The 23,488-nt window shown below is 40.3% G+C and overlaps 1 protein-coding gene across 6 annotated transcripts in view; it reads left to right on the top strand.

The window, feature by feature from the left end:
* The first annotated feature begins 1,328 nt into the window (after positions 1 to 1,328).
* STAG2 (STAG2 cohesin complex component) overlaps positions 1,329 to 23,488 on the top strand; it is a 116,105-nt gene continuing 93,945 nt past the window's right edge. For 2 of the 6 annotated variants that reach the window (XM_067723525.1, XM_067723519.1), the window contains exon 1: positions 2,477 to 2,612. The gene's annotated coding sequence lies outside the window, so the exon portion shown is untranslated. Of the gene's footprint in view, positions 1,629 to 2,056; positions 2,195 to 2,476; positions 2,613 to 2,739; positions 2,863 to 23,488 lie in introns of those variants that run through there. The other 4 variants (XM_067723524.1, XM_067723520.1, XM_067723521.1 and 1 more) reach the window with 4 other exon arrangements.

Raw genomic sequence — 23,488 nt, 5'->3', positions numbered from 1 at the left:
GTAATAGGTCACTTCTCCCCGTCCGAGGAAAAGCGGCGCTTCGGAGGACAAGCCGTCCCCGAGTTGATCCTTTCCCCCCCCGCCCCCCGTCCCCGCCCCCCCGTAGAGAGCTTTCGGCGGTCAAAGGTCCGGGACGCTGGATTCGAAACAAACAAAAAAATAAATAAAAAGGATAAAGACTTAAGAGTTTGGGGTCGAAGGAGCGATAGGGTATCCTTTCGCATTTCAAACATCTTGAGGGAGGGGTGAGGAGGCAGGATAAGAAGGAACCAAAATTCTTAACTAAGTAGCGAGGCCGCCTCCACCCACGCTTCCAGGAAGACTGTGGATAAGCGGGGGAGGCGGGGAACACCGGGTAGGTGCTCCTCGACTCCTTCTGCCCGATTTTCGATTTCCCTCCACTTCGCTCCGTCCTGTTCCTCCCCTCCGCCCCAAGAGTGGAGAATAAACTGTTCCAGCGCCCGGCCTAGCCTAGTAGCCCAGTTCCCTAAGTCTCCTAGACCCTGGAGAGAGACAGACCACGTTTTCTGGGAGACGGGACTAGTGTTATAAAGAAAAAAAAAATTTTTTTTTCTCCAGTGCCAGGTCTTCCCGGTAGAGAATCAGCTCGCTTTCTCTCCACACCCGAAGCAAAAAACAAGCAAAACAAAACAAAACAACTCAAAAAACAACCCCTCTAAATCACTTAGGATCAGGTGCCGGAGTCACGCGAGTTGAGTTCTTTCGGTGGGAAGGAGTAGGCAGTGCGGTGAAGCGAGGGTCCGGGATCTAGGGCCAAAGGCCCTCTCGCTGGGGCCTGTCACAGAAGTGGACGTCGGAGGGTGATGCCCGACTAGGCTGCCACCTCGGGCTGCGCGGGGGGCGGAGAGGCCCGGAGCACGAGTCCCCAGCGAGCCCAGTTTCCGATTTCCCACAGCACGGGGGCTCCTCCGGACATTCCTACCGCCCTCCCCTCGACCCCCCCCCCCCCCCCAATAAAGAAAGAGGAAACGCGGCGCGCCCGGCTGCGCGGCGGAAGCGCTGCTAAACGAATGAGTAAGTCAGGCGCGAGCACGCCACCTTGTTTACCCCACTCGGCGGCGCGCCCCTGCGGGCGCCTCGTTGGGAGGCGGCGTCGGAGACGCTGAACCCGGGAGGCAGTCGGCCCCGATTGGCTGGAGATTGGGAGGAGGATGCTGGGTGGGAGGGCAGGGGGCCAGGCGTTGCAGTGGCGACTCTTTGCCGCTAGATGACGCTCCCTCCCAACGGGAGCCGGGCGCGGGTTCGCGGCCGACAGATGGCGCCTGCGCGTTCCATTCGCCTCCAAGTCGCCGAAGAGCGAACACCCCAAACAATCCCGAAGCGCCACCAAAAAAAAAAAAAAAAAAAAAAAAAAAAAAAAAAAAGAGAGAGAGAGAGAGAAAAAAAAAAAACCCGCCGGATCCGACCGCCACTTTCAAAACCCCCCACCGCTCTAGAACCGCGGGAGCTTCCGTCCCTGAGTAGAATTCGAGGGTGTAAAGAAGAGGAAGGGAAAAATATCTTGTACCAGCCCAGGGGTGAAGAAGCCCCCGGCCTGAGAAAGAAGGAAGGAGGAGTGGGGGAGGCGAACAGTCTCGTTGCTGCCTCTGTATACGCTGAGGGGGGAGGTAAGTTATAAAATGGCGGAGGCGAAGCTTCTAGAAGTTTGGAGGGGCACCCGGAGGGCGCGGGGCCCACCGTGAGGCGCGTGTGGTTGAAACAGGGCGCGAGAGAGGAGTTGGGAGGGAAAGACACTGGGCACTCTTGCCGTTTAATTTCCTCTCTTCTTCCTTTGCCTCCAGCGGGGCCCGCCGTGGAGCGGGCGGTCAAGTGAAGGCGGGGAGAAGCCTCCTCGTCCCCGCGTAACCCCCAGCCCTTCTTTCTCCCCTCTTCCCCCAAGTGGCTCCCTCAGCACTACCAAGAACTTCCAGCCCCCCTTCCTCCCTACCTCCTACTCCTAGAGTGGCTTTCTACCGCAGGACTCTTCTTTTCGACTACCCTCGCTGAAGGTTTTCTCTTCCTTCCCTCGCCCCACTCTCCCTCGGGGCCTCTACGGAGACCCCCCCCCCCATGGGTGGCCCAAAATGGAGAACGCGGAGCAGCGCAAGATGGAGGCTCTGCTTCTCGGTGTAGTGTTAGATTTAGGTGCCTTTTCTCCGGCAGGCTCTTAAGCCTGGGAGAGCCCGAACTGGAGGTGGGGTGGGGTGCGAGCCGTAGTGGGGAAGGCCGGGCGGCCGCGGTTGGGGTGGGGGAGAGCGCGGCATCGCGGCGAGGGGAAGGAAGAGAGCAAAATGGTGGTGCTGGGAACCTAGGGGGGAGGGGAGGCGAGGAGGCTCGCTTGTGTATATTTGGGCCTCGGACCGAGGGAGGCGAGGGAAAATCTACTCTGATCACACCCCTCCCTCGTGCCCCCTCCCTTCTCCCTTCCCCTCCTTCCTTTCCTCCCTCCCTCCTCTCCCTCCCTCTCTTCCTCCCTTCCTAGAGAGGGAACAACATTCATGTGACGGGCCCCTCTGCTTCTCCCCCGCCCCATCATCTCCAGCGCGTGGTGGGGAACTGCCGGGGAAAGCGATTGGCATCGATCTCTCCATCCCTTCCGAGGCCCGACTTCGGTCAGTTTTCTTCGGGCAACAATTTTCTGAATAGGTTGGGGTCTGGCGGTGTTGGCCCCCGCGTGCAGACCTTGCCCCGAAGGGGGCCCTGCCTGCCTGGCATGGGAGGAGGGGGGAAGGGCGGGAGTGGAAGGCTGTTTGTTGGGGGGTTTTGGCGCCACTTTTGTTTTAGTTTTAGTGCTGCTTTTCGTTCCCACCCCCACCCGCACTGTCTTTCTCAAGGCACGAACTGAGCTGATCCTTGCCCCAGGTAGGCAGCTTCTGCTTTTTCCCTCCACACTTTTATTCTTGCTTGGGGTCGACTTTCTTTTTTCTTCTCTCACGTACCCGGTGATCTGTGGACGGCGATTTTAGGACGGAAAGGGTCGGATGGGCCATGGGAGAGAGAAGGTGTGGGAAACAGCATCAAGTAGTTCCGCAAAACTTTGAGCCCCGTTCTCATTTTCTTCTGGCCTACATTCGTAAACGTATTGTTGATTTCTGCCCTTTTTTTCCCCCGTCGCGAGAATGTCTTGTTTTGCCTTTAGTTTTTTTATAAACCGCTGTACTTTCGACATTTAGTTTCCGCTCCCCCTTGGTGTATATGCCATTTTATTTTTAATCATGAACTGTAATGGGTTTTATCGTGTGATTTTTCGTGCTGCAGTGTTCAGCTTTAATTTTTAATATTGCATTAGTAGTTTCATCTGGTTTATGAGACTTTCTCTTCTGTGGCCTAGAAATGTTTTATATGTTGTTGCCTACCGCCCCCCCCCTTTCTCTTGGATGTAGTTTGTTAATTGAGGGTCATGGTGTTTGATTAAATGGTTATTTACAGTTTACGTGATATATCTATTAGAAACTTTTGATGTGTAGGATTAGATTTAAGTAAACGAAGAGCTCGTGTTGGTTTGAAATGGTTCCTTAAAATGCGCGGGCCGCCCTCCCCCCCCCCACCGTAGAGCCCCATCTTCCCCTCACACTGGAGTGTAAATTCCATACCCCTTTTCTCCCACGGACCGCCGTATTTCACGGCAGCCACACCCTGTATTTGTCTCTGTGGATTGGGCTCATTATCAGCTTAATTTAGTGACTCTTAAACCACCATGATGGGACTTGCTTAAGCACGAAGCTTCTTTTCCTGTTTAGTCCTAGTGGTTAGTGTCGAAAGAGGAATAATCGAGGTTTCTTGATGAAACCTGGTGCGGTCCAACCTCTGCCTTTTTTCTGTTGTCTTTTTTCCTACTCCGGGCTGTTGGCGGTGTCAGCACCGCTGCTGGGGGCGGGGGTGGAGGGGAGAAAGAGTCGGGTTACCGAAGTGCGTCATTCCTGGCTCTAGCAGGGCCTGCTCGGGAGCTGCTGGTGTTTGTTACTGTCCTCGCAGCACTTTCCTGCCAACCTTCTCTCTCTGCGTATTGGTTAGGAGCAAAAGCAGGAGGCGGTCTCCTAATTCTATCTGTAGCCTAGCGCGTTGCGTTTAAGGGTATATGTGAACTTATTAAAAAAAATCGGCCTGGAAGGTGGATACATTTCTCTTTAATGACATACAATTCAGGTAGTTTAGACTTGATTTCATATATTTTCCAGTGAACGGTGGGGTAATTTTGAACATTTTAAACCACTTACGTTAAAATGCCTGTTTTTTTTCCTACATTGATATCAATCTATAATTAGGAATCAGAAGGACCAGTTAAGGCGTAAGTGTTCAGCGGTCTTTCAAGTGCTTGAACTGTAATTTTATGACACATTATGTTAAATAGTCTTTTTTTTTTAGTTTTGAGCCAAGGTGCTACGTGAATGCAAGCTAATTGTAAATGTTTAAGTTCATTTTCATCACATTCTTATTTACCCTTTTAGACGTAATTTTAAATATGTCCTTGGGATCTTATTGGCTTTATCAGATTCTTAAAGATGGGTATTTCCCTGTTTAAAAAAAATCCGAATTCTTAAAAAAAATTTACCACCTAACAAGTAATTGTATAGGGTGGCTGTACAGTTACATTGTTAGATTCTTGACTTCTTGCTAGTCTTTGATACTTTTTTATCTTTGGATTTTTCTCTGTACATACTGAGCACAGTGTCTTCCTTTTAATTCTTTTCTGAAGATAATTGGGGGAGAGGTGGGAGGTAGAGATGAAACAAAAGTGGCCTTGAGTTGATGATTGTAGCTGGGTGATGAGTACAGGAGAGCTCATTGTACTATTCTCTCTACTTTAGCGTGTACTTGAATGTTTCCATACTTAAACAAAAAATTTGGAAGAAAAAAATTCAGATTGTCTTGCAATTTTGGTGTAATGACTTAAGTTTATATTTACATATTATTTGCCTGGGAAACTTGGCCTTGTGTATAAGTAATTACACAATGTCTGACTTACAAACTCAAAAAATATTTAAATTGAACCAGTATAGAATAAGCAAGATAAATGGTTATAAATTGGTTGAACTTTAAATGTTTGTAACTTAGTCTGAACGTGCTCTACTTTTAGTTTCTTTTTTAATCCTTTGAAAATAGGAAAATTCCATTAGCAAATTTTGTAAATTCTGCTTGGTGTCTATTTCATTAAGTTGGAGTTCCAGTGAGTCAGTATGAAAGGGATTTACTATTAATAGGAGGGGCTTTGGCAGTTGGAATAAATGACAGTGGAAGGGATTCGGGTGCCCTAGGGAGCATTCCTGGTAAGAAGATCGAGGTAGGAGTTGAATTCAGTTTCAGTATTTGGTGTTTAATGAATGGGTAGAGAAGAGGATTGGAAAAGAAATCTACTTCTTACCTGATCTTTCCCACTGTGAAATAACTATAGCATCCTAAGGTATCAGAGACGGGCAGTGGGGGTGGGGTGGTTTTTTAAAAAATTGATCTGAAAATGAATGTTTACATACAAAATGAGTTAAAGCTCCCCTCCCCCCACTTTTAACCATCTGATGCCATAAATAGTTAAAGGTTGATATGTAAAATATTTTAATGTTTTATATTAAGAACATCTGACCAATACCCATCAACAGTAAAGTAAAAATGCGATGCCATTAAAACCTTCAGTCTCCTTAATTAGTGTATTTGTAAATTGCTCCTACAAAGAATTTGTAGATCATTTGAAGTTAAGTGCCTTATTTTCTGCAATTTTGTGTTGTTCAGTGGCAGGTTTTTTCACCCTATAAGATGTATTTCTGAACATACGTCAAAGTTTTAAAGGGAACCGAAAATAATGGATATTTAACTTCTGTATTTGGCGAAGTGTGATCCCTAATCATTATTAAAGCAAAAATTCCACCCTAGGCTGGGGACAGACATTTCGTGATTGTTAATATTAGTCTGTTTGTATATTTCGTATTCATCACTTTAGCTTTAGAAGGATGTTAAGAGAAGACAGATTATGTATTTTGAACTCTTATATGCGAATAATCTTAAATGTTGAGGATTGTGACTTCAGATTTATTTTATTGTGAGGCAAGAGCTAAACTACTAAAGCAACAAACTATGAGTTTGGTAACTTTGAAGTCTATTTAGTTAGGTTTTTTTTTTTAAAGCCCAAGTACTCAAGATTTTAATGAAATTAAATTATACATTATTTTTTCATTGTTTTCTTTTTGAACCTTAATGACGTTGGTGGTCTCCTGAGAACCTGTGAATTAAAATGGGTGGGTTGGGGTGGGGGACAGGCTCAGGCTCTAACTACCCTTTGGGAATATAGGGTTAGATGTGAATATACACCTTGGACAGTTTAGTAATGCTTAATACTCTGCATGTTTAACTGATGCCACCCACAATTATGTGTGGGAAGGGAGTAAACAGTGAATAGCATATTCCTCTTTGGGTTCTTTATAATAGATGGAAGACTTCAGTTTTTGATGCTGCAAGTTAACTTTCGAGCTTAAAATTTACAGTAGATGGACGCAATGATCTATTACACCTCAATGGGATAAGGTTCATATCTTTAATGTGACTTTTTTGTCTCACATGTTAAAAAAACACTGGTCTTGTGTTAGTACTTTGACTTCGCTATTAGATTATTCGAAGACTTGAACCCAACAGTTTACTGTGTAGTGGAGCTCTATCCTATACCTATTTTGGGAGTTGGGGAGCATAGCAAAGGCAAGGGATAGTCCCAGTTATCTATGGGTGTCAGTATATATTGAAACACCGTTAATTATCAGAGAGTAAAGAAGAAACTTTAAAGATACAGATTATTTTAAGAGTTCTTTACATGTATTTTATTTGTGTAATTTCTACATTTGATACATATTTAGGACTTTTAATTTGTGGTTCAGTACTGCTCCTGTATAATAATTTTCTGATATCTCTGGATATCATGAGTGGTGGTTATTGCGTGTTCTCTTTGCCAAAGATACATGAGAAAACAAAATTGTCAGCTTGATATTTTTCAGTCTCCTGAGTTGCCTGCTTTGTATTTAATTTAACCAAATTTTATATTTTGTCAGTGTGAGTGGTGTTGCTTGGTGGAGTCTTAATTTTTGTATATGTGCATTTAAAAAAAAAACTACATCTCTTTAGCAGCTATGGTAATCTGCTACCTGAACTGTATTTTTTTTTCTGAACTGTATTTTTAATGTATGCTTGCTATAGTTCTATCTTTGCTACTAGCCAGAAGAAAACAAATCTTTACATATGGTTGGTCTAGTCTAGAGATTATTGAAATTGTTTTAAGCCCCATCCTCTCCCCCAAATGAGGGGAGGGTGAATAATGTTGATGATCTGTTCTTTTTTATTTTAATTGGAAAATACATGACTAGGCTTGATGAGACAAACTAGAGCGATTTCTGTAAACTCTGGATAATCTAATGTAGACCTCAAAGGTAAAATTCCTTTATAAAAATATATTGTTCAATCTTTGCGATTGGCTCCCTACTGTATCCCTTTAAATTCTTCAGGAACACCCAAACACTGGTAAATATAAACAGCTTGTGATCGCAATAAATATATATATATTGTTTAAATTCTGTTGAATGTTGTTAGGGGGGAAAAAGCAGGTCCTATTTACACTTTTGCATGAATAACATTTGTTTTAATGGGATTTGACCTATAACTTGGTTGAATCCTGAGATATTCTAAGAAACTCTTAATTTAGTTGCCAATTGAGTGACTTTTAAATGCCAATAACTGTACACTGTGTGTTTTAACATGTATTGTTTAAACTTCTCTGCTACCTTGCAAGATAGATGGTTGTCATTTTACAGATGGGGAAATTGAGGCTCTCAGAGAATAAATGACTTGTCACATGATAATAATTGACAGTCTGAATTCACACGCATATTAGCCTGGCCTCAAAACCTTTGTACTTTTTTGTTAAACTCAGTAGTTTCTCTTAACTGTGTTAGGTCTTGGGATATCTATCATTGAAAGCATGTATCTTTTCAGTGTTACAAAATGAAGATTTTTTTCACGTATAGTACAGGGTTAATGCAGATTTTTAATGTAGGGTTAGATGAGTTGCTGCCTGATGAACGGTCTAATTGTGTTTTATACTAATAGTTGAAATAGTTGAAATAAATCTGAGCTTTAGGTTTGTTTGAGTATGCTCATTATACAAAAGTTTGTGGAATAATATATATATTTTTTTGTTTTAGATGGGATAATATGTTGAATTGTATTCTTAATTTTTGGGGGGTCATACTATGGTAGATAGAGTGGTTTCACTGATTTTTTTTTCTTTTGTCATTTAAGCTCTATATAGAATGGAGCTAAGTGTGTCTGAGAATAGTTCCCCAATCATTCAGCATGTTTATCGAGTGATTTGAAAAGAGAATTTAGGTGACTCTTATAATTCACTGCTCTGATTGGTTCTGTAGGGTTTTTTTGGTTATTTAATGGTACCTTAAAAATATTTTCTTCTAAGTGTTAGTACCTTATCTGTTTCTACTTTCTATTCTAGTTCATCTTTTCACTTAATTAAAATTTCTTGTTCTTATTTTTTATCAGGTAATAGTTAATATTGCTGCCCTGGATTATTTGGTTCATTAGTGATCAGAATCTTGGTTTCAGCTTTCTTTGCTTTTCCTCTTTCTCCTTCCTGCTTTTCATAAACTATAACTAGAACTTTTCTAATCTGAAGGAATGCTAGATATCGTGTAGCTGGCCTAAGATAAATTAGTGGAAATGGGGTAAAACCAAAAATATTAGTGCTTTTCACAGCCATGAGTCAAATTTATATATTTTATGTTAATCATTTCCTTAAGCTTTATTCTGTAGGAAATATTTTTTCCAGGTGATACTGTCTTCTACCCAGAGTCAATATTGAGTCTTTTCATCCATATTTTCCCCTTTGTAGTCCAAGAATACCACTGGTGTTCTACCACAGAATTATGCCCCAAGGCATCCATTGTATATAATAAATTAGTTTCTCTCCAGTGCATCTAGAAAGATACTAGCTATGTACTGTTCTTGGGAGAATTCAGGAAATTGTCACTCAAATCATTTTCTGAGTTCTGTGGTTAATAACATGAGGAACACTGGTTGAGAAAAGTTGCTAGAATATTAAGGGACTTGGTTTGATGTCAAACAAGGTTTTACTTTTCATGGTTTCTTTCCTGTCAGTAACCCTAATATAGCCTCTACTTAAAACTTAACGTTTGATAAAAAGTGAATGCAGTTGCTGATACTGCCATTTCTGTGGGATAAATTGGTCAGTGTTGATTTCAAGCAGTTAGTGCTACTTAGTTGTTTTAAATAATTGAATATTGAATTTGGGAAGTTAAATGCATAATTTCATTTGTAAAAAAGAATATTGTAGGAGCTCTGTTCATTATATTATTCAAAGCCTTTTATAAGAAGCCTTTGACAGTGACTAACATTAACAATAGGTAACACTAACTGTACTCTTACTGTGTGCAGGACACTATTACAAATGCTTTATGTGTATTAGCTCACTTAGTCTTCATAACCCTCTGAAGTAGGATGACCATATGATTTTTTGTTCAAACCAGGATACTGTTGAGAGTGAAAGGGGGCACTAAGTGGATGGCATGCTAGGATAACAGTATAAACTAGGACTGTCCCAGAGTAACTAGGATGTATGATGACCCTAATTAACAACTCCCACCCCTTTTTTAGAAGAGAAAACCAAAGCATAGGAGGCCAAGTAACTTGCCCAGTTAGTAAGTGGTAGGAAGAGATTCGAAACCCCTATGGAGATTTCTTTGGGCATGAACGTGATTTAAATTACTTTACACTGCCATATTCTTAGAGTTTGTTTTTACTCTTTGGAGGAGTTTTTATTGGTATGGGGTCGACAGTAAAAGACAAGATACAGTGTTTTTAAAAACCCAGTAGAATTTCCAGTTGGCTTTTTTCAAGTGACTCTTAAGACTTCAGTGATGATGTCTTAATGTTGAAAAGCAACTTCTCTGAGTGAGGTCCTCCTAAATAAAAACAGAAAACTCCATGATAACTACTTTTACTGTTTACATCTGTATTTGTTTTCCTTACATTGTTTAGACTCCCTTTACGGGTTTCTTAGGAGGAAATGTGAATTGTATGATATTTCATGGGGGCTCTTAGATGGAAAATTTCTTCTGAGAAGAAAGCTGAAAGAGACACAGTTTTGTGACTAAGGAGAAGTAGTATTAGAAAAGAAAGAAAAAGGTCTAGTTTAGAGACTTATTCGAAGTTAAACTGATTCTGTACCATAATTTGAAAATTAAGTCTTTTGGAGATTGATGTGTCATTTCATAAAATTAATAGTTGTCTTTTATTTTTGGTGACTTTTGCAACTGCTTTGTATTCCCAGCCTGTTTGTTTGTGGTACACACCCCCCCCCCAAATGATTTAAACATTTGGTGAAATGATTTCAGCATAATCACAGATTTTACTATTTTGTAAAATAAGATTTTTTTCCCTCTTTTTTCTTTTAGTGAGGGTGAGTAGTAGAGAGCTGATCTTAAGAGGACTTCATACTTAGCTATTCTAATATTTCATTGAGGAATTTGTTTTTTTTTCCGCTAGCTAGTTCACTTTTATAAGTTTTGTTGGCATCACTATCTTATAAACAACTGAGAGGCTATTAAGTAGGTCTATTCAATTCTTAAAGTCATTTGTTTAGTTCATTAAAGCCATCGTGAAGTTGGAAGGTGGGGACTGCATATCTGACCAGAGGAAGGAATTTGTGGGCTGCATAATGACTGGTAAACAAAAGGTTATTTTGTGGATTTGATTTATTATAGAAATTAATGCAGTTGGTATTTTTAAAAAGCTATTGCTGGGTTTTAATATGGGGCCCATGGATAGGGTGGAGGTGTGAGAACCCTGTGAAATTAATGTACAACATGTATAACTGCATTTATTCAAGTTTTCAAAAGAGTTCATTCGTTGTTTTTTCAGCTGGTACTTAAAGTGCCTTCAGGGATGGGATATACAGTGGTAAACTACATAGTCTCTGCCCTCAGTCAATGTTGTCAGTTGAGTTTTATCACCCCAAAAGGGTTAAAACTAACCCATTTTGGAAACATTATGTACTGGGATTACTGTATATTAAAGAATACTAAGCTAAAACCAATAGCCATCAATGCAGTTTTTTTATTATTTTTTATTTTTTTTGCGGTACGCGGGCCTCTCACTGTTGTGGCCTCTCCCGTTGCAGAGCACAGGCTCCGGACGCGCAGGCTCAGCGGCCATGGCTCACGGGCCCAGCCGCTCCGCGGCATGCGGTATCTTCCCGGACCGGGGCACGAACCTGCGCTGCCTGCATCAGCAGGCGAACTCTCAACCACTGCGCCACCAGGGAAGCCCAATGCAGTTTTGATAGTGTCCTTAATTTAAGATTAGTGACAAGTATTTAAAAATAAGGAGTACTCTGAAAAGCTTTGGGGAAAAATAACAATTAAGGACTGTTGATGTAGCATTGCAATGCTTCAGTTCAGTCTTCGGTGGTTGTTAATAAACTAAGTTAAAGAAGCCCATGATCATTCCCTGTAACCAGTTACTGTTATCCAAAGGTTGAGACCTTCTAAGTGATATTGTGCTTCTGTGTAAAAGAAAAAGAGGCAATCAACAATCACTCTGTTATATAGGACTCTTGTGTGTCTTTCTCTACCTCAAGTTGTAAATGCTTGCGTTTAAATAGGAACTTAAATTTATCCCTGCTTGTGTTTTGCTTTTTGACTTTGGATTCTTTGTTGGAGTGTTAGCTTGAAATGTCTTTGTAGCAGTATATGATATTCATTAAATTCATTCTCTACATACATATGATGATGTAGGTTTGGTATATTTAAAGTAGTATTTCCATTTCAGGACTGGGATGTATGATACTCTCTTTTCTTGGGTTTCTAACGTTTTTCTCTTTTCAAAAGCAAGAATATTTCCACACTCACCAATGTATCTCCTGCCTTGTAACTAATTTGCAAACTTTATGGTGGTTAGAATGTTACTACAAAGAACACATTTAATATTCTCTTACTAAAAAAGGCCTTTTTTGTGATTTAAAGAAATAGTATTAAAGATAGTTGGACATGAACCTTTGAGAATTTCCCTTCTATGCTAAAGAAGTAGAGAAAATGTAGGAAATATTAGCAAAGCCATAATATTTTTCCTTTGGGATATGTCCCTCCCTGTTTCCACCACTCATTCAGGCCAAAAGACATTCCTCAGACTTTATTCCTGGCAGGAGAATTGAGGAAGTGGTGGTAGCCATGGCTGGCAGGGAAGTAGAAGCTTGAAGGTATGTTTTTGAAAAGCAAATTTGTCAATGACAAATGGATTTTTCCAGTTTGAGTATATGTACTTTTTTGAGTTTTGGTTACATGTCAATGCATAAAGTGCTACTATTCATTGAGGAATATTCAGTGGTTGGATTCATATTTGGGTGTTCTAAATATACTTGAAAAATTTCAGAGGGATTATCTGGACAATACAGGATTATATTAGAAAAGATCGTTTAGTAGGGAATTAGTTCCTAAACCTTTGAAGTTAGACTGAAACAGTTATCCAGGTTGCTGCAGAAAAAATAGCAAACCTAACATGAGAGATAATTATTTGTGTGTATAAATATGTAATGTTTATATGTACAATATTGGTGAATATCCAAACTCATGTCTTATAACTAGTTTACCTTTTTCAGACAAGGGATTACGTTTTTATCTGATTTTGAATTCTTGTCTCATTGTGTAATATGTATCATGCAGATTCTGAAATGGTAATTAAAACCTTAGGTTTTCTAGGAAAGTAACCCTACATTATAATTACATTATTAATATCTCATCTTCAAGACCTGTATGTTGGAAGAGAAGTAGTCAATTAGTTTCCTCTAGTTGGCTTTGCATTAATGATAAACTTTGTGTATCTACAGGATATCATTTATAGGATCTACTACACAGCAAGGCTCCCTAACATTTAATTTTTATTTCTTAAAACAACCATGTGAGATAATTGGTGGTATTTTCATTTACTGAGGTTCAAAATAGTTAAGTGACTTGCTCACGTTCACTCAGCTAGTTAGTGGCAGAGCCTACTTTTGAATCCAGTTCTGCCTAATTCCAGCACACTTCTTTACACAGTGATACATTGCCTTCCAGTGGGATATTTATAGACTTGTGTAGTGATAACTTTTGGCGGGGGGGAAGAGTAAGAGGGGGCAAGCATACTAACTTGATGAGACTGAGGAAGTTAGACTTCTCAAAGTAGAAAACTTTTGGAAATTAGGTAGGGGAAAGGCTTATTTTCTACCAAGAGCTGATAAGGAATAAATTATTCTCAGTCTGAAGTTAGATGTGATATGTTTCGTATTTTATAATAAGCATCAAATAACACCTAGAAGAGGGTTGGGTGGGGGAAGATGATAAAGTTTGTTACATTGAATTTGTTTTAATCCCCAGTAAAGTGACATCTGAATTAATTTTAAGGAATTAAACTTCTTATAAAATAAACTATGAAACAAAATGTTATCCAAAGCATTGTTGGCATATGTCTCACTAGTAGTGTTCCTACTAAAGGACAGTAATACTAACGGGAGCAAAATCTGATCAGGTAAATTGGTCTAAATCCAGATAACATCATGATGCTACTTTTATGTTCTTCTGTTCTGTTTTGATTTTCATTTTTCTCCAGCACCCTTTTCTGTTGCTTTTCCATCTCCACTATCTGTACAATTTCTAAAATTCTCCATGTAAAGTAGAACTGTTTTGATGATGATTTCCTTTTTTTTACTTTTATACTTTTACTAATAATACTATATAACTCCATATGCTAGGCACTGAAATAGAAGTGATTTCAAAAATAAAGCCATTTTATCCTCCCAGCAACTCTCTGAGGTAGGTACTGCTATTGTTTTCTGTTTACAGGTGAGGAAACAGGTGCAAAACAAAAAGGTAAAATTGCACAAGGACACATACCTAGGAAAGCGGTGGAGACTTGATGTGAACCCAGGCAATCTGATTAGTGTCCCATGTTCTTAGCACTACAGTACCATACTGCTGATTGTTGACATTAATATGAATGGTTTCCTCATCTTGGCAGTGTATTTATTTTAAGTCTTCTCTTTAATCATGAAGTATGTTTGCTCATCCTAATAGGAATTTTAGAGGTCAGCAGAGGATTGGGAAATTTTCTGATCCTCAGGTTTCCTAGCTATAAAATGGGTAATCCTGCATGCCTTATGTTATTATGGGGATTAGGTAACAATACTTTTCTGAGTGTTTTCTGTATGCCAGACAATATGCCTAGGGTTTTGCTGGCATGATAGACCCCCAGATAACTGTAATATTTTCATTTATTGAGTACATTCTGTATGTCAGATACTTGATGTAATATACTACTTTTACATCTTACATTGTATAGGGGATATTGTACTCATTTTACAGAAAACTGAGGCCTAAAGAAATTTAGTAATTTGCCCAAATATGTTCTCACCTCTCGGCCGTTGTATTTACTGTTCCCTCTGTCTGGTGCGGTTGCTTATTTCTTTAGGACATTTTGCTCACTCAAGTAATCAGCCTTTCAGTGAAGTATTCCTTGGCCATATCATGTAAAATATCTTTTGCCCCCAACACTTCCTTTTCTCCTTTCTCCCCCAACACTTCCTTTTCTCCTTACACTTCCTTTTCTCCTTGCATGGCTCTTTTCATTATCAAACATAGTTTTATGTGGGTTATCTCTTTCCCCACCTTAGAATGTAAACCCATTGAGGGCAAGAATATTTGTCTTGTTCATTGCCTTAACCCCAGCACCTAGAACAGTGGTTGGGACATAGTAGGTTGTATAATATTTGTTGAGTGGATGCATTATGTGGTATCCCGAGACTCACTAGGCTTACTTGCAAGCTGATCCTGAATTAGACTGATTTAATCTTAATGGACCAAGATGGGCATTTTCCGAAACAGAGTTGTGATGAGGATTGTGCTTGGGGCTGTTTTGGGGTGGGAGTGGGGAGGCAGTGCAGTCTCCTGTTGTAGTTTTTAGAAGTCTGTTCTCATGAATTGCCTTGAATTCCGGGAGGAGTATGTGCCCTCAGGTCAGCTTCTAGGTTCTGTGAAGCCTTTTATCTCTTAGTAGAGGTCTGCTTTCCAGCTTCTTACTGTCTTAACTTTCAACCCCTCATTTTGCCTAAAGATTTGTTCATTGACCATTTATAGTGTATTTGTGATGTGCGCAGTGTGGAGCTGTGAAGCAGGGAGTTGGCTTCATACAGGAAGATTCCTAGCTTTGCCATGATATGTACATAAACATGTATGTATGGTAAAAAAAAAAAGAACTGCCATGTACTGAAACTTTAAATAATTGTTTTAGTTTTAATATTTTGATAGCACATAAAATCATTATTTTCTCATGTCTTGGAATTCATACCTCTTTCTTTCTGCTTCTCATAAAATTTGTTGCAATAATGTATGTAGTTGGAACATGGTAGTGATAATACTGAACCATGCTCTTGCACTTAAATGGTAGCTGATTTTTGAGAGAAAGACAAAATTGTATTTTTAGATATTTCAATCTTAAGCTGATATAAGCGCAACTGGAGTTCAGCAGATATAAGAGTAGGAGATAGACCTTAGGGATCCCTGTGCATACTGTACATTGGTCTTTAGAGGGGAGAAGTTATAAATAAAGAGGAGTAGAAGGCCAGGAGTGAAAACCTTATTATTAACTGGGTAGGAGGAAGAAGTAGGAACATTGATAGACTGGTCAGGGATATAGGAGAAAATCTAGGAAAATGTAGCATAAAATCCATAAGCATCTAAAATTTGAAAAGAATCCAGATGGCATGTTCTCCCATCTGTGAGATGATTTTAAATTGTATACAGTATAAAAACTGTTGTTTCAATTATGTCAAGATGAAATTATCTTTAAAGCTGATATAATCAATGGTTATCCTTATGTAGATTGTTTTCTTTGTGGCATCTCTTGGGAGTTGGGTTCTTCTTCCACCCTGGGTCCCAGGTTACCAGACTAAGCTGGGAAGTGGTCTGGGACAAGAAGGGAGGGCATATCTGGCTTATTGCATTCTGAAAAGTCAATGAAAATTTTACTGGAATTACTTTGTATGGAGCTGTGGATAATCAAAGAATTGATTGTACTTAAATATGAGTGGTATTAGATAATATACTGCAATTTGATGTCCTCTTCAAAATAGCTGTGAAAATTATGGTTGGATTTGCTGGAGTCTATTTTGAAAAGGAAAACCTTTTCTTTTTTTCCTCTGTTCTTTTATATGAGATAAGTGTGTAGGCAACCACTTCACTTTTCTTCAAATTTTGTGGAAAAACTATCTTGGGTAGAAATAATGCCAGACGTGACTATCTTACAAAATTTTCTCACTTTTCTGCTTCTTGGGATAATATTTCAAAGGGAAATTATTGTTATCAGTCTAAAAAACTACTTATAATTCTACTTGCTTCAATCCAAAACTATTTTTTTTCAAAACTATTTATTTTTTAAAATTTTGGTAAAATGTAAAATTTTACCATTTTAAGTATACAGTTTAATGGCATTAGTTACATTCACATAGTGGTCCAAACATCACCACCATCTATCTCCAGAACTTTTTCATCATTCCATAATAAAACTCTCTACCCATTAAACAGTTCCCTATCTCCCGTCTGCCCTCAAACAGTTCCTGGTAACCAGCGTTCTGCTTCGTGTTCCTATGTATTTGACTAGGTACCTCAGGTAGGAGGAAGCATAGAGATATTTATCCTTTTGTGACTGGCTTATTTTACTTAGCACATTTTCAAGGTTCATCCTTGTTGTAGCATGTGTCAGAATTTTCTTCCCTTTTAAGGATATATAATATTCCATTTCTGTATATACCACATTTTCTTCATTCATCCGTGATGGACACTTGGATTGCTTCCACCTTTTGGCTGTTGTGAATAATGCTGCCATGGACATGGTATACAAATATCTGTTTGAGTCTCTAGTTTCAGTTCTTCTGTGTGTATACCGAGAAGTAGAATTGCTCCACAAATATTTGAGTGTCTATAAGTGGCAGGCACTGTGCTAAGCACTGGGGATATCAGTGAACAAGGCAGGCCTGGTTCCTGCCCTCAGAATTTACAGTCTAGTAGGGAAAAAAGATATTAAATAAGCAGTTACAATTAAGTATGGTAAGTGTTACAAAAGGGCAAGTACAGAGTGCCATGTGTATATTTTATATGGTCGTAATAATGTATATATTGTTAAAGTAAAAAGAATACAAAACATAAAATGCTTTTTCATATTCTGATATCCCCTGCAGCACCTCACTCGCCAACCTACCACCACACGGAAACTTTTTTGTCCTCCCCCCCACACATTTAAAAATTTAATGCATCTGGAATATATTTTTGACTCTGATGTGACGTAGGGCTATTGTGCTGTTGTAGTCTATAAGCAGTATATATTTGGTCTTCTCTATTTCTGGCACAGAGCTCCCCAAACCCTTCGAATTTCCTCAGTGTTCGGAGTGATAGAGGTATCTTTTGTTGTATCAATAAGGTGACTTTTAGAAAGCACCTTAGGGTGGGGACTGGTTGGTTGCCAGTGAAGTCAGCTGTGGTTAGAGGGTTAGAACTTTCAGTCCCCACCCCACCCCCACTTCTGGGGGCATGGAATGCAATCACCAGTGGCCAATGATTTAATCAATCCCGAAGCCTCCATAAAAACCCTACAGGAAAGGGTTCAGAGAGCTTCTGGTTTGGTGAACTTATGGAAGTTTGGGGAGAATGGCGAGCTCCAAGAGGACTTGGAAGCTTCCTTGCCTTTTCCCGGTACCTTGCCCTGTATCTCTTTCATCTGGCTGTTCCTGAGTTCCTTTTACAATAAACTGGTGATCTGCTAAGTAAAATGTTTCTGAGTTTTGTGAGCCACTATAGCAAATTAATTGAACCCAAGGAGGGGTTCTTAGTGTCAAAAAAAAAAATGCACAACCTAAAAGTTGAGAATTATGTTTTATTTGGAGGAATTTCTGAGGACTTCAACCCGCAAGACAGCCTCTGAGATAGCTCTGAGGGACTGCTCCAAAGAGGTGAGGGAGGGGCCAGGATAAATAGGAGTTTTGCAACAGAAAACAGGTAGTTAGAACATCAAAAGACTACTGTTAGTTAAAGAAAACCAGACATTTCAAGTTAATGAATTTAGCACTTTTCTTGTATGGGAAGATGCAAGAGTCTGGGCTCATTGAAGTCATTCCTTTGATAGGCACCTTAACTATCTAGGGCCAGTATCCTGTTCTTTCCTGTCCTCAGTCCCCTCAGGGTGCACCGTTGCAGGGTGGCTGCTGTGGCTAAGGGTTTGGGAGCGGGAAGCCCCTTTGTCTCCATCCTGAGTTCCCTCAGGGCTCACCATCGGGGCAGCAGGTAGTGGCTGATGGCTTGATGGCCATAGATAGCATCCTTTGTTTGCTGATATGGCAGGCAACGTTTTTCATTCGCATTAAGAACCTCTAATTTATAGCCAGTTGGTCAGAAGTACCGGTAACAACCTGGACTTGCGACTGCCCTCTGAAGTGGGGTTGGGCTGGGGCAGTCCTGTAGGACTGAACCCTTAAACCTGTGGAATCTGATGCAGTCTCTGGGTAGACAGTGTCAGAACTGAGGTGAATTGTAGAACTCCCAGCTGATGTCTGGAGAATTACTTGGTGCTGTATGAGATATCCCCCCACCCCCTCACCCCTGCCCGCAACACAACATTGGAATTGGGTCTCAGAACCAGTTTAGCTCTACACATTTTTGTCTTTTTGTGTGTGTGCCATACCATCAACTACCTAATTATTTTCCTTGCTGTACATTTGTCTCTTTCCTCCTCTGTTTTAGAAGGCACAGCTTCTATGAGTAACTTTGTCTTTTCCCCTTATCTAGTTATGTCCAGCAGTGGGATCATGCTGTCATTGAGTATGAACTTTTTGAAGCTCCTTGTAACTGAAGGTGTGTTGTTTTCCAGTAGGGTCGTACCTACCTTACAGTCCCACCGTTGCTGTCGTGTATGGTAACCACATTATCCCTGCTTTGGAGATGTTATTTTATTTTATTTTTTTGCTGTACGCGGGCCTCTCACTGTGTGGCCTCTCCCCTTGCGGAGCACAGGCTCCGGACGCGCAGGCTCAGCGGCCATGGCTCACGGGCCCAGCCGCTCCGCGGCATGTGGGATCTTCCCAGACCGGGGCACTAACCCGTGTCCCCTGCATCGGCAGGTGGACTCTCAACCACTGCGCCACCAGGGAAGTCCTGGAGATGTTATTTTAAGCAGTTTTGCTAGTGGTATCTCAGATTCCTTTAATTTGCATTTCTTTGATTAATAGCTAGAATGAACATTTCCCTTTATTATTTATTTATTTATTTGCGGTACGCGGGCCTCTCACTGTGTGGCCTCTCCCCTTGCGGAGCACAGGCTACGGACGCGCAGGCTCAGCGGCCATGGCTCACGGGCCCAGCTGCTCCACGGCATGTGGGATCTTCCCGGACCGGGGCACGAACCCGTGTCCCCTACATTGGCAGGCGGACTCTCAACCACTGCACCACCAGGGAAGCCCTTCCCCTTATTTTTGAGCAAGGTATTTTGAATGTGACAGCCAACACTTAAGTTTAACCTGAGGGCCTTTTAATTATGAGTATACAGTAGTTTTCTGGTTAATTACTGGTAGTGATGGTTTTTAGTATTAAGTCTCAATAGAAGTATCTAATTTTATTTGGATTTGTGTATTGTTTTGGAATGTCTGTTCACCTTATTCATGGTGTTAGTTCATTTCAGTTTACGAACAGCAGTTGCTTAGGAAACCTGCAATAATCTATCCATCCACTTGTCTAGCCCAGTAGTGTTAAGTTGCATTCAGTGGACAGTTTGTGGATGAGCTGTGCTCAAGTGTTTTGTAAACAGAATATGAGAGAACCAGTGGGAAAAGCCCAGATTTTTTTCTCACTGCAGTGTAATCTTCTTAGCAATGAAGCCGACAGTGAAATTAAATTTTTATTAGTAGTTCAGCCTGTTTTTCTTTCTTTTTTAAAAAAATTAATTAGTTTATTTATTTTTGGCTGCGTTGAGTCTTTGTTGCTGCACGCGGGCTTTCTCTAGTTGTGGTGAGCAGGGGCTACTATTTGTTGCGGTGCGCGGGCTTCTCATTGCGGTGGCTTCTCGTTGCGGAGCACAGGCTCTAGGTGCACAGGCTTCAGCAGTTGTGGCTCGCGGGCTCTAGGGTGCAGGCTCAGTAGTTGTGACGCACGGGCTTAGTTGCTCCGTGGCACGTGGGGTCTTCCCGGGCCAGGGCTCGAACCTGTGTCACCTGCATTGGCAGGTGGATTCTTAACCACTGTGCCATCAGGGAAGCCCTCAGCCTGTTTCTTGATAGTAATGATTATTCTTAGTCATGAGCAGGGTAGATAAAGTGAAATTGGCTGTTCGACGTCGTTCTTTGAAAAAAAATAATTACATGATGGCATTAATGGTTGTGCCATGTAGTAGTCAGTCCATAGACTACTTCCAGATAGTAAGTTCATAGACTTCCCCTATTGAGAATTTGTCAGTCTCAAGGCATTGTGAAACCAATGATAAAAGATACTCTTCTTTAGATATCTGAGAATGTTCTGGACTATCTAACTTTAGAGTGATTAAAGATACATTAGCAGCTTTGTAGTGAAAAAATGTTCAGGTCCGGGGAGAGAAGTTCAGGGCAAGTGGAAATATAGAATAATTTGCAAGCATTTTTGGGGGGATTAGGACTGACTTTAGTTAGGAACATAAAATGTATTACTTATAGCTTTAGTTAAAATGATCATGCATGTTATATTACGTTTAAATGTAGTGAATGGATCCCTGCTCCCCTCTCAACACAATCACCTTGTTTTATTTTCATGGTAGCTTTTCCACTGCTTGCTATTTTCTTATTTCTTTGTGGTCTTCGCCCTACTGGAATTTAAGCACCATGGGAACAGGGGCTTTACTGTTTAATGCTGTTTTCTAACAATGCCTGGTATATAGTAGGTCCTTAAGAAATACTTGTTGAATGAATGAATTAGTCACTAATTTAGCTGGATATGATTGAAATATTCAGAAATAAATTCAGTCCTACTTGTGAATGTAACTAAACTTCTGAACTTAAGAGTGTCTCAGAGCTTTTTGTTTTTTTATTTTTTAAAGCAGTTTGAGAAGTGGGAAAAAGATCCGAGAGGCTTGTCAGTGTTACTATAGAATACAAGAAATTAGAGGTAAGGCTAAAAAGGCACCAGTCTCCAAAGATCATTAAGTAAACTTTTTGCTGTGTGTAACTATGTCTGAACTCATTAATGTGAGCTATGACTATTAGCATATTTTCTTATCAGTTTTATCTTCACAAGTTAAGACAAGCTTTTACTCTTAAGCATCTCATTTGGTGTATTTTCAAACTTAGACAAGTTTCTTTTACAAGTTGCAAAAGTTAAGAAATCTGATGCAGGTGAGAAAAGAGTAGTTAGAAAACTATATTGCCGTTTTGCCACCACCTTGTAGGGGGATTGATGGAGGGGGAGGTATGTTTGCTTTCACTGTGTTCTCCTGTGTTGAACCTATTACCTAATACCAAATTCTGAGTGTGCTGGTCATTACGTGTGTTAGTCAAATGTAATACTAGTGATGATTCCATCGTAGTTTTAGTGCATTGTAGAGTTTACGTAGCACTTCCACTTTGTTCTCATAATTATCCTTTAGGGAGGGAGGTCTTGTGGTATTCATGCCATTTTACAAATAAGGAATTACCCTTTTGGAGGAGCCAAACAACACGGCCTAAGGTCACACAACTAGAATTAGTAAATTAAACACTAGAACATACATCTTACGTGTTCTGGTTCTGTGTTCTTTAGAACCATAGAATTTTAGATCAGGAAGAAGCCTTAAAGATTCTAAACTATATATATACATACATATATATACACATATATATGTGTGTGTGTGTACACACACACACACACACACACACACACACGAATTTAACATTACAAAGTTGATGTGCCAGGATTCTAACCCAGGTCTTCTCCTCATATCGAATCTGTATTGTTTCTAGTCTTCCCTGTCTTTGATTTTGGAGATGTGTATGCTACTGGATGAACTGGCTGTCTGATAACAAAGGTAGTTGGGTTTCTTAATATTTTTCTGATTCACATCTATGTTTGTAATGGTGAATAGCTTCCAAAAACATTTAAATGTATTTTGAGGCAGCTTGAGATAGTGGAAAGAACATAAGCCTTAGAGCCTAGCAGATTTAAGTTGGAATCCTATGACTTCTTTCCTCATTAACTGTGACATTGTGGAAATTTCCTAACTTCTTTGTTTCCTCATCTATAAAATGGGCAGGATATTACCTACCTTGAAAAAATCAAACATAGTATAGTATGTTAAGTTCCTGACACATGGAATATGCTCGATAATGTTACCATTGTTTTATGTAGCATTCATACAAATTGACACGAACAGTTGTTAATGATCTTAAATGTTAGTGGATATGAAGTTTTCAATATTATTACTACTACCTGTTGATTTTTATTGGGTGCTAGGCACTAAGCTAAGTGCTTGATAAATCTGTCATTTTATTTTATTTATTTTTTAAATATATTTTAAAATACATTTATTTTTATTTATTTTTGGCTGCGTTGGGTCTTCGTTGCTGTGCGCGGGCTTTCTCTAGTTGCAGCGAGCGGGGGCTACTCTTCGTTGCAGTGCGCGGGCTTCTCATTGCGGTGGCTTCTCTTGTTGCGGAGCACAGGCTCTAGGCACGCGCGTTTCAGTAGTTGTGGCACACAGGCTTAGTAGTTGTGGCTCGCGGGCTCTAGAGTGCAGGCTCAGTAGTTGTGGTGCATGGGCTTAGTTGCTCCGTGGCATATGGGATCTTCTCGGACCAGGGCTCGAACCCGTGTCCCCTGCACTGGCAGGCGGATTCTTAACCACTGTGCCACCAGGGAAGCCCAAATCTGTCATTTAAAATCCTTAAGCAGGAACCACGCAAAGTACAGGTGCAAATCTCCTCACTTTACAAATAGCAAAAAATTGTAGGCATGCACCTTATCTCTAGCCAAGAGCCCTAAAATAAATGTTGATCTACTTGGATCTAATAATGATAAGATAGGGAATAATTAAACATAAAGTATGTACACAGGAAGCGGCATTAGTTATTGTAATGAAATACTGTGGTCAATCTTAATGTCTAACAATAAATAAGTAGGTTATAGTACATCACGTGTGGTGGAATTTCATGAAACTATTAGTAGTAGTTATTACGAATATTACAGAAATGGTAGAAATGCATATAGAGATGAAAAATTATGCACAGTTACATCCATTCTGTGGTTATAGTTTTGAAAATTTTACACCTAGACATTCAGGCATGCACATATGGACAAAGCCTGGAAAGAAAAATGAGAAAAAGTGATTTATTAGTGTAATGGATGCTATATGATTATTCTAAGCGTTTTAAAGGTAATTTCGTGTGTCATTTTGTGGGAACCAAGGTCATATGCTT

This window comes from Pseudorca crassidens, chromosome X (genome assembly GCF_039906515.1).
Source record: "Pseudorca crassidens isolate mPseCra1 chromosome X, mPseCra1.hap1, whole genome shotgun sequence".
Lineage (NCBI taxonomy): Eukaryota > Metazoa > Chordata > Mammalia > Artiodactyla > Delphinidae > Pseudorca > Pseudorca crassidens.
This window is presented reverse-complemented; position numbering and strand designations above follow the sequence as displayed.